Source organism: Osmerus eperlanus, chromosome 18, assembly GCF_963692335.1.
Source record: "Osmerus eperlanus chromosome 18, fOsmEpe2.1, whole genome shotgun sequence".
In the NCBI taxonomy this organism is placed as follows: Eukaryota; Metazoa; Chordata; class Actinopteri; order Osmeriformes; family Osmeridae; genus Osmerus; species Osmerus eperlanus.
Genome location: NC_085035.1, coordinates 10,253,636 through 10,268,495, shown reverse-complemented (window position 1 = coordinate 10,268,495; position 14,860 = coordinate 10,253,636).

Below are 14,860 nucleotides of genomic sequence, written 5' to 3'. Positions count from 1 at the left end.
AGCTTAGAGTGGAGGGCAGCTTCGGATGTCGTTGAAAAAATATTTCTAGTTTGCCAGCATTGCCACAATTTTCGCTCTTCATGCTTCATTTTTGGATCAATAGATAGCTAATTTTGTGCTGGTCGTAGACAGTTGTCTGTTGAATCCAACAGACGTACACATTTGTTCAGAGCCCCACGAAAGCGAGACAAAGTCCAACTCTCGCCCCATAGAGACCAATGCAAATCTGGTGACAAAATCGTCAGAGAAAGCAAAAAGAACAAGATTTTGAAACTGCCGGTAGAGTCGTATTTCTGACCGCACAGAAATATAAAGGACATCTCTGGTTTCGGCAGAGTCTTGGGTCTCGGAAAATATCCTTATTTTTGGGATTGGACGTATAGTTTTGCGTCTAGGTTAACTTGTTTGAGGTGTGGATTCTAGCTACATTTCTGTTATTCTCTGCCCTCAGCGCGTTAGTAATCATAGCTGCACCATCACTGTGGCAACGACAGACACACACCACTCAGTCTCACGCAGGTGATTGGTATTAGCTGATTAGTGGAGTCACAAGACAGAGTTTGATAGTATTTCAACCTAACACAATTTACAAGAGGTGACTCTGCAGGTGCTGCTAATATCTCTTTTGCTACCATTTTGAATTACTGAAAAACTTTTTTTCTCTACTCCTCCTACACATGTTGTCCAATCTTCACCAAATTTGGCATAGATTATCTTCAGACCAAGCCTTATAAAAGCTATCACATGGTTTTTTGATTTTCTAAACCGTTTCCCGGTACAGGCAATCAAAATGTGCCGTTAAGCCAGCAAACAGGAAGTTGGGTCGTATCTCAGCAAATCTTTGATGGATTCACACCAAACTTGCTGCTTGTACTCGTTACCCTCTTCTGAGGATGTCTAAAATGTTTTATGGGTAATTTGACTGCTTGGCCACCTCATTGCTGCTTGCAGCTATATTTGGATTTGGTCAGATTTGGTATCCCATTGGTAAGTCTGCAGCATGGATTTTTCTATACAGTGACAATTTGTGAAGTATATACATTTTTCAATGGTTCGTAATGTTTTGGAGGAATCCGCCATTGCTGCTTGCAGCTATATATATATATATATTATATATATTAATATATATTATTATTATTCTTAGGACTGGGTGTCAATGGCAGCCCCCAGAAGCGCTTGGTCGTGCCTAAGAAAGATGGAGGGTTTAGATTCTGTGTTGATTACAGGAAACTTAACACTGTAACAGAACCTGACGCTTATCCTTTGCCTAACATCAATGAGCTGTTGGAGTCGCTGGCTGGCTGTTCTGTCTTTTCCACCGAGACCTCAATAGTGGCTATTGGCAAGTCACCATGGATGCCTCCCGCGTAGCCAAAACTGCCTTCATGACACACACTGGTCTCTTCCATTTTAAGGCCTTTTGGTCTTAAAAACGCCCCTGCAAGTTTCCAGAGTTTGATGGAACTGGTATTGTTTGACCTGAGAGGAAAAGCTTTGTGCTGCTGGACTCACCATGAATCAAAAAAAATCCAAGTTCTGTCTGAACGAAATCAAATATCTGGGCCAGGTAGTCTCTGCCAAGGGTATTGCTGCAGATCCAGTGAAGGTTGAGCCATCAAAGCCTACCCAACCCCAAACAACATCAAAGAGGTCCAGCGCTTCCTGGGTTTAGCAGGCTGGTACCATCGATTCGTACCCGGTTTCTCACAAGTGGCGGATCCCCTGAATTCCCTTAAAAGGAAAGGACGTACAAAAACACCTCACCTCTCCTCCCATCCTGCGACACCCTGATCTAATCATTCCCCTTTTCGTTTATACTGATGCCAGTGACGTAGGACTTGGTGCAATCCTGGCCCAGAGAAAAGGAATTGGGCATGAGGAAGTGATCGCTTTTGCTAGCCGATCCTTAAATAAACCGGAACGGAAATACTCGGCAACTGAAAAAGAAAATTGTTCACTGTGATGACTGATCACGCCTCTTTACCGTGGGTGCTTAACAGCAGGAGGGTGCTGTCTTCTCCGATGGGCACTTAAGTCTTCCGAAGTTCAGCATTGTGATTGAGTACCGGAAGGGAAAACTCAATGTTGCACCCGATGCTCTTTCAAGGAGTCCTGTTGGACCAGTCTGCATGCTGGCTACAAGTCAAAAGGAGTCAGAAGACTTTCCATTCTCAAACACCACCTTGTGGGAAGAACAGCACACTGATCCTGGAATACAGAAGGTCATGAAAGACTTGGCTGAAGGCTGGAAAATCTCAGAAGAAAAATATCCTGTGGTCGAAGACATACTGTACAGGAAAATTCACCTGGCTGACAACAAATGCAATTTTCGAGTTTGGGTGCCTAAGACACTCTTACCATCTCTCTTACAAGCATATCATGACTCCCCTTTGTGTGGCCATCAAGGCATATTTAAGACGTATAAACGAATCCATGATGTGGCTTTTTGGCCTAAAATGTGGGAGGAAGTGAAGAGTTATGTCCATGCCTGCGTGGTTTGCCAGACTCGCAAAGGAGAAAACAAAAAACCTAGTGGGAAACTCCGACAGAAGTGAGCTATCCAAATGAAATTCTGGGAATTGACATCATGGGGTCTTTACCCTGCAGCCCAGAAAGAAATGAACACCTTCTTGTGCTTGTGGATTACTACACTCGCTGGGTGGAACTTTTCCCCATGCGCACAGCATCCTCACCAGTCATTGCCCACTTGTTCCAGAAAGAAATTCTCACTCGATGGGGAGTTCCAGACTTCATCCTTTCAGACCGAGGATCTCAGTTTGTCTCCAACTTGTTCAAGGAACTTTGTAAGACCTGGGCTGTGTTTCCCGAAAGCATCGTAAGCCTAAGTTGATCGTAGAATCCATCGTACGACGAATCTTAGTTTTACAGGCCGTTCCCAAAGAAACCGTAGCTAAAGTTCTTAGCTCTTGAAAGCGCATAGATTATCCTACTCCTTACGAGCATGGGAAACGCACGTAAGAAATATAGATGGTTTCGTTATTTTGCTCGAACGTTGCTACGATCCATCGTTATCGGGAAACGCAGCCCTGGACAGTAACCCCAAAACTGACAACAGCCTACCATCCACAGACGGACCTAACTGAAAGGGTAAAACCTAAAGTGCAAGATTTCATCCTACATTGTGGAAAACCACAGGAAATGGGATCAGTACTTACCTGATTTTCGATTCACCCTAAATTCTGCCGTCCATGAGACCACGGGTGTATCCCCAGCCGAGCTACACCTTGGGCGGAAACTTCGGAGTCCCATGGATAAACTACTGAAGGGTCAGAATCTTTCCCCCGATGCTGCCGAATATGATGTAGTGCAACACATCAAAGATCTGAAAAATAAAGCACTCATCAGCAGTAATAAAGCAAAGGTGAGACAGCTGAGAAACTATAACAAACACCAAAAAGATGTAACATTCTTACCCAAAGATAGGGTATGGTTGCACAACCATCCTCAATCTTCCAAAACAAAACACTTTTCTGCAAAGCTGGCTCCGAAGTGGAAAGGACAGTATTGAGTCTTGCGGCAGCTAGGCCCAGTGAACTTTGAAGTAGTGAGAGAAGACACTGGAGAAGGTCTGTGCAATATTTATGTGAACAATATCAAAGCTTGTTATCCAACTGCAGCCGAGATTGACAAGCAAGAGAAACAAACACTGTACAACATTTTCTGGGAGGACTCTGATGAGGAGGACTTCCTCGGCTTGGATTAGGCTGCACTTTACCAACCATGGGTTGTCTTTCCATGGAGGGGGGAGTGTAGCAGAGTACTTCATGTCATGAATGTAACTTCCAATTCACGTCAGTGTCACGTCAATGTAAGGGTGGTTCCTGTGCATATAGGATGCTCACAGAATCAATGGGGGTAAAGTGAGAAACAGGCACAGACGGAGACACAGCCACGTTAGTAGCAGAGAGTCAAAGTGAGCCTGAAGCAGTTAACTAGTTAATTGGATACGGGTCATATTGCCTACCGCAAAGAATGCTGGAGTTCGTCGTCTGGAGAAGTCCTCCCGACGTAACACAGAAAACCACCCAACATTGGAATGCCTGGATTTCTCTCACAGAGATTCAAAATTGGTCGTCAACCTGAACCGCCAACCTGTGGAGATCCTTGCTGTCTATAAATCCGTGAGTTCAGACTGGAGAGCAGACTTGCTCGTACTGTGCAACTCTCAAGCTGCTCCACACCACATAAACGCACCTAAACCGACACACCCTCACATACACAGATTGTTTCAACTGCATCGTTTTGTTTATTTCGTGTTTTGAGTGACGTGGATACAGGCATTGAAGTTGCTTATGTTTTTTGTTGCATTTGCCTTGACGTGGGTTAAAGGGGAGATTTATGTGATTTTTTTATTGTGTGTTTATTGTTGGGTTATTTAGTAAAAGAGTACTATGTACGCTTGAATCAAACTTCGGAGCTTTTCTCCTTACATTGCTGACGGTATCACACCTTAGTTAAGTGGCAGAATTTGGGCCTGCCTGGCGCCCGAACTTACACTACCTGGGGTTGCCACCGTTAGTGTCAGAATGCGGAACGTGTGTAGCATACTTTAAGAGAAGATAGAAGCCTTGCTTACCCCTACACAGCATCAAAGTTTTAAATTATTTTGATGTGATATGTTTTATGGCTCAATGTTTGTGCTAATGATATTCCTTGATATGTAACGTGAGAGTGACGTGATTGTACCCTTTCCTGGACATGTACCTGAAACAAGTTCAAGGATACTGTGGTAAAAATTAAGAAACGTGTTTGTGTGGGTTTTTTATAGGTTGTTGAGAATTAGGGGTATAACTTATGACTGTCATTACTGTTCCGAATTTTAAATATTCACATAAGTGAATTCATAGTGATCGGATATGATATAGGATCGTAGTGTAACCGATCATGTGGGCTGCCATGTTTTTTGTTTTGATCAGTACTCAATGCATTGTGGGTGTCAAAGGGGTCAACGAGATAACCTACTCTTCTCACCATTATGTCTATGCTTCTCATGACAAAAAGACCAGTGTTTCCCACACATAGACTAATTTGTGGTGGTGCGCCACAGAATCAATACCGGCCGCCACATATTGCGTTTCGTTATTATAATAAATGTTTACGCTATTTAAAACACGCAGCGTATTCGTTTAGCTGCATTTCCTTTCCCTGCTCTCCCTCCATCTCTCTGTCACTCACACGTCTCTCTCACATACACAAACACACAGTCACAACGTCAGCACACGTTAGCAAACGTTAGCAACGACGCATAGATACGCCGTTCTAGTAAGACAGACAGCGATATCCCCCCCCTCCCCCCCCCGGTAAGAAATGGGGCGATCCCACACAAATTGCTTTCTAAACTGTGGGAAACACTCATAGAGTTGGAAACACTGAAGAGTGAGGTGTACGGGGTCAAGTGTTACATCATCAAGGGTCATATTTGTTGCCGGAACACAAAAAAATCAAAGATGGCCTCAAGTAAACAAGACGAAAGACAGACTATTGTCGGATGTTTTAAATGCATATTTGTGAATGAATATATATTATTTTGATCTGTGGTTGGTTATACAATAGTAAAATGTTTTGAAAGTGATAAGTCAAGGGAAACGGATAATATTATGGTTTACTAGGTGACGTGAGTAAAGCGTGAGTTATTTTTGGTTAGCTGTTAGCTTACATTAGCTAAACTAAATTGTCTGAACGTTTTCATATAGATAGTAAAGGTAAAGTTTCTCAAAATATACAGTAAATTGAGACTTATGTTCATAATATACACGTAGGCTAATGCTGAACTCTCTATTGTGACGCAAGGGCACAACCTTTGTTCTCTCACATATATATTATTATTATTATTATTCTTTTTGCCCCCCTAAAACTCAGTCAATATTTGGCCTACATAGACAAAGTAGGTGTCAAAAGTTTCGTCTTGGTAGCGATTGAGTTGTTTCTATTGGAATTTACGTTCCGTTGCATGGTTTAGGCTGAAGTTAAGTTTTTGTGGCGAAAAGTGAAGCTAACGGTGGCTAATTTGCTAGCCACAGTCACTGACGTTACTAACGTCACGCGTGACTACCTTTGGCAGAACATTTGTTTCGCATCTGTTAACTTGGGGGATAGCTAGGCTAACTATAGCTTTGCTGCAAGGCAGCTGCAGAAACGCCACAAGCAAAGAGGCCAGGGTGATAACTATTTACTCATTTTACTTTGTGATATGACACACAATTGTCATGTGTAATGTACAGTATAAGCTGATATTATTAAGGAAGTACATCTACTTTCGGAAACAGTAGTCTACTATTTCACTGAAGTATTAGCATCATGACATTAGCCTGTGTTGCCCGGGCAACACATACTACAGTGGTCTATGATGTAGCGTTATCTGTTTTCAATCGTTAAAATAAACATTCCTCACATATATCGCATTTGCGTTGTTACTGACAATGATCGCTACCAGTGAGCTTTTTAAGAATGAGCGATTTTCCACTAAATAAATGTCAAGCTTATTTACGTTTTGGGGGGCATATTTTCAGTTAGCAGATGGTACTGTTTGAATCGCGATTCCATCTTCTACTGCCGGGTAATGTCGTAGAATAATCTTCAAAGGGGGTTCTTTATTAATGAATGAGTGCAATGAGTAGGCTAAATGCCTGAAAATATCATGAGAAGGGAAAAACTTAAAATGACGTTTAAATCATAGAGATTAGGTCAATTTTTGTCTGCCCAATTTATTCGTTTTGTTTCAACGATGAGGCTGCCTCTTGCAGGGGAAATGAGAAGACATCTATTTAATTCTACACTTCACTCGTATTTTCAGTTGTAAATGAGCAGCAAAAAAAAAATGCTTTTAATTCTATGTCATCTTTATAAATAATAAGTATGCATTTTTATATAAAATATACAGAAATATCAGTTGTAAAAATGTCATTCAAAAACGGACCCCTGTGCAACCGACGCAAGCAAGCACACCCTACAATTTCCCCAGAAATTGTACCCTCTCTAGTTATTGGGTGTGCTTTGCCTTTGGCAAGGGCACAACCTTTGTAATCTCACATATATATTATTGGGTGTGCTCAAGCCTTCGGCGAGAGCACAACCTTTGTTCTCTCACATATATATTTATTATTATTATTTATTTTTGCCCCCCTAAATCTTTGTCAATATTTGGCCTACATAGACAACCTAGATGTCAAAAGTTTCGTCTTGGTAGCGATTGAGTTGCTTGTATTTTTATTTACGTTCCGTTGCATGGTTTAGGCTGAAGTTAAGTTTTTGTGGCGAAAAGTGAAGCTAACGATGGCTAATTTGCTAGCCACAGTCACTGACGTTACTAACGTCACGAAAACGCGCGTGACTACCTGTAGCAGAACATTCGTTTCGCATCTGTTAACTTGGGGGATAGCTAGGCTAACTATAGCTTTACTGCAAGGCAGCTGCAGAAACGCCACAAGCAAAGAGGCCAGGGTGATAACTATTTACTCATTTTACTTTGTGATGTGAAACACAATTGTGAAATGTACAATATTAGCTGATATTATTGAGGAAGTAGGCCCACATCTACTTTCGGAAACGGTAGTCTACTATTTCACTGAAGAATTATCATGACATTAGCCTCTGTTGCCCGGGCAACACACACTACAGTGGTCTATGATGCATCTGTTTTCAATCGTTAAAATAAACATTTCTCACGAATACATTTTCGTTGTAGTATTTATTATGACATTACAAGTGAACGATTTGTTAGTGAAATTATCATTACCTGTGGTTTCAAACCAGTGTTGCTCACTGCAACGCTATAGCCTACGCGAGACACACTACAAAAACATCTACACAGCTGTAGGAAGTCAAACGGCGACAGAACATGTTCGGCACTCCCCTTACTTAAATCAAAAGTCTTTCAATAGGTGAAACTATCTGACTACTAACTTGAACTTCATTGCCACAGCCTTAACTTTGTCAATCTGTTCATGAAAATAATTAATTTCAGCCTAAACCGTACAACGGAACGTTAAATCGAATTCAACCAACGCAATCGCTACCAAGACGAACACAGTAGTCTAGTACTGTACTGTACAGTAGTAGTAGAATTTACCGGGGCAGCTTCTCCACACAGGGCTATATCGCATTTTGCGTTGTTACTGACAATGATCGCTACCAGTGAGATTTTTATGAATGAGCGATTTTCCACTAAATAAATGTCAAGCTTATTTTGGGGGCATATTCAGTTAGCAGATGGTACTGTTTGAATCGCGAGTCCATCTTCTACTGCCGGGTAACGTCGTAGAATAATCTTCAAAGGGGGTTCTTTATTCATGAATGAATGCAATGAGTAGGCTACATGCCTGAAAATATCACGAGAAGGGAAAAACTTAAAATGACGTTTAAGTCATAGAGATTAGGTCAATTTTTACACCGGTCTGCCAAATTTATTCGTTTTGATTCAACGATGAGGCTGCCTCTTGCAGGGGAAATGAGAAGACATCTATTTCATTCTACACTTCACTCGTATTTTCAGTTGTAAATGAGCAGCAAAAAAAATGCTTTTAAATCTATTTAATCTTTATAAATAATAAGTATGCATTTTCATATAAAATATACAGAAATCAGTTGTAAAAATTTCATTCAAAAACGGATCCCTGTGCAACCGACGCAAGCAAGCACACCCTACAATTTCCCCAGAAATTGTACCCTCTCTAGTTATTATTATTTTCCGACCCCTAAGGATCAGTGAATATTCGGACTACATAGAAAACTGTGGTGTCAAAATGTTCGTCTTGGTCTCGATTGCGTTGCTTCTATTGGGATTTACGTTCTGTTGCACGGTTTAGGCTGAACTTAAGTTTTTGCGGCAAAAAGTGCCTTTTGTCAAGGGTATCAGTGCTAGCCTACGTCACAGCGTCAGCACACTTTAGCAACGACGCATAGATACAACGTGCATAGATGTTGCACGATACAGCGAGTATCGTGCCGTGGTGTACTAACAGCATCATACATGTACATTTAAGCAAATCAAGACTTGCATGTACAGTAAGTAATGTAACATTAAATAATGTATTAAACTCAAGCTTGTGTGGTGCGTCGCTGGCTTCAGTGCCACAGCCTAAACTTTATGTCAAAAGAAACATTCTCATTTCCGGCGCTTTCAAACAATCCCCTCACAGTTCGGCTAGCCACCACAACTAGCTTGCTCGTAGCAAACCTCTTTTGGAATAGCCAATTCTTCCTAAATAGATGTCAAGCTTATTTACGTTTTTGGGGGCATATTTTCAGTAGGCAGATGGTACTGTTTGAATCGCGATTCCATCTGAAATACTGCCGGTGACAGCGTTGTTACAGTCGTTTGTTTCAAAGTTTTTTTTTTATGAATTACGCAATATGAGTAGGCTAAATGCTTGAAAAATTTCACTAGAAGAGAAAAACTTAAAGGGACGGACCCACCTGCAACCGACGCAAGCAAGCACACCCTACAATTTCCCCAGAAATTGTACCCTCTCTAGTTCTCCTTACTTTGGTTGATAAGGTATTTGTGCGACAGAGAGAAGTATAAGACCAAAAAAAGGAGAAAACCTTAAATACCTCAGGGAAACCTTAGGAGAACACTTAAGGGTGTTTTGTGCAACCAATTTTATTTATTTTTTATTGAATTTTATTATTTTCAGGAAACCTTAACCCTTTCTTCAAGGAAAATATTAGTTTTTTGTGCAAATGCACTTAGCAACAACAAAAAACTAAACCTCAAAGGATATTAAATAATTTTGACATAGACATTTTGAGTTGTAGCAGAGCCCGTTTACAGAGAGCCTGTCCACTCCCTATTAAGCCCCATTGTACCGAATTTTGTTGCAGTTCCACCAGAGTTCCACTGGGAGTGATCGCGGTCGATTGCAAAATGAATGGGAGTCTATGGAGCTAAACGGCTAAATTGGTCTGTTTCACCTGATTGTCGTTGAGAAATTTCAGATTTGATTGTAGTTTTTGCATGTTCAACATGGATTACAGGTCTAAAGTTGAATGAACAAGTACTTATGTCCTTTCGATTTCTTACAGGGTAAGTCGTTGTTGCCCATAACACGCTAGTATTCTGCTAATGAATGCTGATTGGTTAGTGAAGGACTGACTACGACCAGCAATGCCGCTTGATGGCATCCGAAGCAGAACCAGAATATCAGAGCATTAGCAACATTAGCAGCAACATTAGCAACAACATTAGCAAACCAAAACTCTTTCTAGCATGTGTATTGACAGGGAGAGCCTCCCCTGTCAGCTGTGTTGTCGATGCCTTGAGAGAAAAATGGAAGGTACCAGAGCTTGCCGCAAAGCAGTATCTCTGGTCGTACGATGTGTATGACGTCATTGACATTTTAAAAGGCTTTTTAAGACAAAAAAGCAATACCCAGCAGTGTGTATTTTTTTTTTTGGCTCCCCTTTCGAATTCAACATTCAAATTACTAGACAAAAAATGATATCCTGAGAAAAGTGGATTTTGAGGGGTATAGTGTAACAGGGGTGTAAGAGACGTGGTATTGCTCCGCCAGGGCCGTCATTCGCTGCCATTGGGAGTCGAACCTGCCACCTCTGGACTGCCAAGCGCAACCACTACACACTACGCCAAAGAAGAGCTAGCTGTTTGTTGACGCAAGTGGCCTTTTACATACCTGAGGAGTGAGTTTCACCGATTCACACCGGTTACATTCACCCCTCCAAACTCACTCCGGACGGTTAGCATCTGATGCTAACCTAGCCATCCGGGTCACGGCACCAATGTAATGGGGGTGTAAGAGAGTTTCACCGATTCACACCGGTTACAATAGCTCCATTGAACTGCAACCAGTTCAGAAGCCGGAAGTTTCCCGAGAGTGGCAGTTCTCCCATAGTTAATATAACTACAGGAAGCAACTTTTGTCTTCCAAGATGGCGTCCCCATTCATTTCTATGAAAAGTGCTCAGTGGCGCAGTGAGGCAAGCGAGAGCGCGAAACTGGACCGCGCCATCTTTCCACTTCCGACTCTTCCGGTCTAGCTTTAAACAGTGGCTCTTTTTTTCCCTAGCTCCGAGACCTCGTGCACGCTTGCAACTAGCTGTACACGTCATACTTTGCGACAGCCAGTGGCGAGCATAGATTTATATGGTTGCAAGCGTGTGAGCTAAGGCATTGCAGTGGCAGAATGGGGTACAAGTCCGATAAGAATCAGAGACATGATGCAAACTTTACGTAAATGTATGCTGTCATTGTATAGTATTCCTTTCACTTGGTTGTTAGAAATAGGCTATAGGGCTATATATAGGGCTATTCTAGAACTCATCACATGTTGCTTTTTTTCTTGTGATTTGAGTATGATTTCCAACGCATTGTATCGGATTAAATAAACTGTTAACATGAACACCTAGCTCCGTCGTTGTTCTCACCAGGCAAAGAAAGCTCAATAGTTATTTTGGTAACAGAAATCTTCCATAATGCAGACTTACCATAGCTTACTGTCAACTGTATTTTCAAACGAAATGCCACGAAATTCACACTGCCTTCAATTTACATATCAGTGTAGAAATGTGGCCTGTGTTTTATATGTTCTACAAAACCAAACGCCTATTAATGGATATAACGTGATATGACAAGACTTGGAAATAATGTAATAAATAAAAGCTTGAGAAGTGTGTCTAAAATATACTTTATTTAACATTTGCCTTTGAAAGGGGCATATTAACAGAACTAGGCCTATATACAAGACGTTTCCATCAGATATAAGTGGGGGTGAAACAGTCACTGAGGACCTTCATTGTCCCACAAAAGCAGTCTGGCTTGATGACAGACAAAAGACAAAAAAAAGAATAATGGGTGTGTTTAACAAAAGCTTCTGAAGGCAAGACTAATCATATTTATATCATTTCTTATTGTGGTTATGAGTTAAAGTATTAATCTTCGTCTTTGCTCCAGATAGACATGTCAACAATCTATGCTCACGCTTAACATAATGTAATATTTGCCATCATGTCATGAACGTAAAAACGTTCTTGACAGAAAAATCAAATCTGTTTTAAAATAACGGGAATAAACTATATTAACAACATTTCATGTATGTGTGACAACCATTTGCTAAACTTGCTACAACAGGGCAGGCAACTCAAGCCATTTCTCTATGGAAGCAAATCGTTAGCAAAATTCAAATGCAAATGCATTTCCAGAAATCCATTTGCATTTTAAGAATGTGGCTGCGTTATTTGACTCATAAATGAAATTAGTAATCAATCATCCTATTTGCATTTTAATTTTCTTCTTCAAGAGTGCTCAATCTTTCACTTAATTAAAATGAAAAAGAAATAGACATTTGAGATTAAATTTTCAAAACATGCCCCAGCAAATAGATCCCAAAATTCTATTTGAAATGTAAAATTTGAAAATGCATTTCCAGAAATGCATTTTAATTTTCAAGAACGTGGCTGCAAAATCGTGACCACAATTCAAATTCAAATGCATTTCCAGAAATGCATTTTCATTTTAAGAACGTGGCTGCAAAATCGTGACCACAATTCAAATTCAAATGCATTTGCAGAAATGCAAAATGAACGAAAAAGCATTCTGAGCGGCGCAGCAGAGTGACGTCAGTAGCCGCTCTTCTTCAGCTCCCTGCTGACCGCGCTACCCATCTTGTTCAGTAGGGGGCAGTGTGCACATCTGCATTGCATTACATTGCAAATGTGCCGGGAAATTGATTGAATTGCCGGGTCTTTAGAGCAGCGTTCCCCAACCGGTGCCCACCAAAGACGTTTTATTCTGAAAAATGACCTGATTCTCTCCTTCTCCGCGGGCCTTTTCCCCTGAGCAAAAAAGCTCTGCAAAGACGTGTGTTTACTCATTTTTTAGCAAGTTTGTGGGCTTTATTGAACGGTATCATGCGCGTCTCTTACTCTTGACACATGACAAGTGATAGTTACCACTCAATGAAGCCTGTTTGAGACAACAACTCTATCTGTGTTTTGGATGAAGGCTATCCTGAGATCGCCACTAAAGCACTGAAAACCCTGCTTCCATTTCCAACATCAAGCGGGATTTTCTGCCGTGACAGCAATCAAACAACATTTTGGAATAGGCCTGAACTGGATATAAGGAACGCACTTCGGGTGTCACTGTCGTAGCTTATAGTCACACACAACAGTGGGACTGACACATCGAAAGCTAGCTAGTAACAATATAACGATGGAAAACCAGGCTAAGAAACTTAAAGATGGGTCAATTGAAAAAACGGCTGTTTATTTTACATAAAACTCCAAAAACTATTTTTCGCTTAAATCAGCTAAACTAGGTGTGGAAGTCACTAACTAGGATCACATCAAACCCAGAATGTACATGCATTAGCAGCGCAGCTGTCCAGGGCCTATCTTTCCTCCCAGTCCGTTCTGCCGGTCCGTGAAAATATGTCTTACATGAAAGCGGTCCGTGACGCAAAAAAGGTTGGGGACCGCTGCTTTAGAGGACGCATCACAGACCATGGCGCTCCCTCAAATTGTGCAAACACTGTTAGAATTAGCTGAACAGGTAGAATCTAATAATATATCTGAGTCTGATGCCCGTGACCGAGTAGAACAAGTCATAGAGAGCTTGGCTGCATACTCTGCCGTCACAGATTTACACATTAATAGTAGCTCTGCCACTGTTTTATTCATTGTTTGACATCAAGTTGCTCAGTCTGTGATGCGTCCTCTAAAGACCCGGCAATTCAATCAATTTCCCGGCACATTTGCAATGTAATGCAATGCAGATGTGCACACCGCTCCCTACCGAACAAGATGGGTAGCTCGGTCAGCAGGGAGCTGAAGAAGAGCGGCTACTGACGTCACTCTGCTGCGCCGCTCAGAATGCTTTTTCGTTCATTTTGCATTTCTGCAAATGCATTTGAATTTGAATTGTGGTCACGATTTTACAGCCACGTTCTTAAAATGAAAATGCATTTCTGGAAATGCATTTGAATTTGAATTGTGGTCACGATTTTGCAGCCACGTTCTTAAAATGAAAATGCATTTCTGGAAATGCATTTGAATTTGAATTGTGGTCACGATTTTGCAGCCACGTTCTTGAAAATGAAAATGCATTTCTGGAAATGCATTTGAATTTGAATTGTGGTCACGATTTTGCAGCCACGTTCTTAAAATGAAAATGCATTTCTGGAAATGCATTTTAATTTTCAAATTTTACATTTCAAATTGAATTTTGGTATCTATTTGCTGGGGCATGTTTTGAAAATTAAATCTCAAATGTCTATTTCTTTTTCATTTTAATTAAGTGAAAGATTGAGCACTCTTGAAGAAGAAAATTAAAATGCAAATAGGATGATTGATTACTAATTTCATTTATGAGTCAAATAATGCAGCCACATTCTTAAAATGCAAATGCATTTCTGGAAATGCATTTTCATTTGAATTTTGGTAACAATTTGCTTCCATATTTCTCCCTGTGCTCATTCAATATGGCTCATTCAGCTCCAGGTAAATCGGCTATCGGCCAATGTGAACTTTTGTGCTCGTGCCCTGTTAGTATCCGCGAGCACATTTGCAGGCAACTTTTATTGACGTAAGCAAATAAATGGGGTGCTAGTTTACCATTTCGGATTGGTTTCAAATTTAGCAAAAATCAGGAAAAATTATTTTATGAAAAAGCTAGTAGTATGAGCCAGGTTCGAGAATCGAACAAAAATTATTGGGGGAGATAGTTTTGTAAATGTTGACTGGAGTTAATAGAATAAAAACGACCGGAAGAGCTGTAAGTCTAACAACAAATGCAATACCACCTACATCCACCGGGGCCGTTGCTTCAAGCCGAGGGGCGAGGGGTGGGGGCTTGAGTTCTCCCCACATTAGACATTCTCTGGTT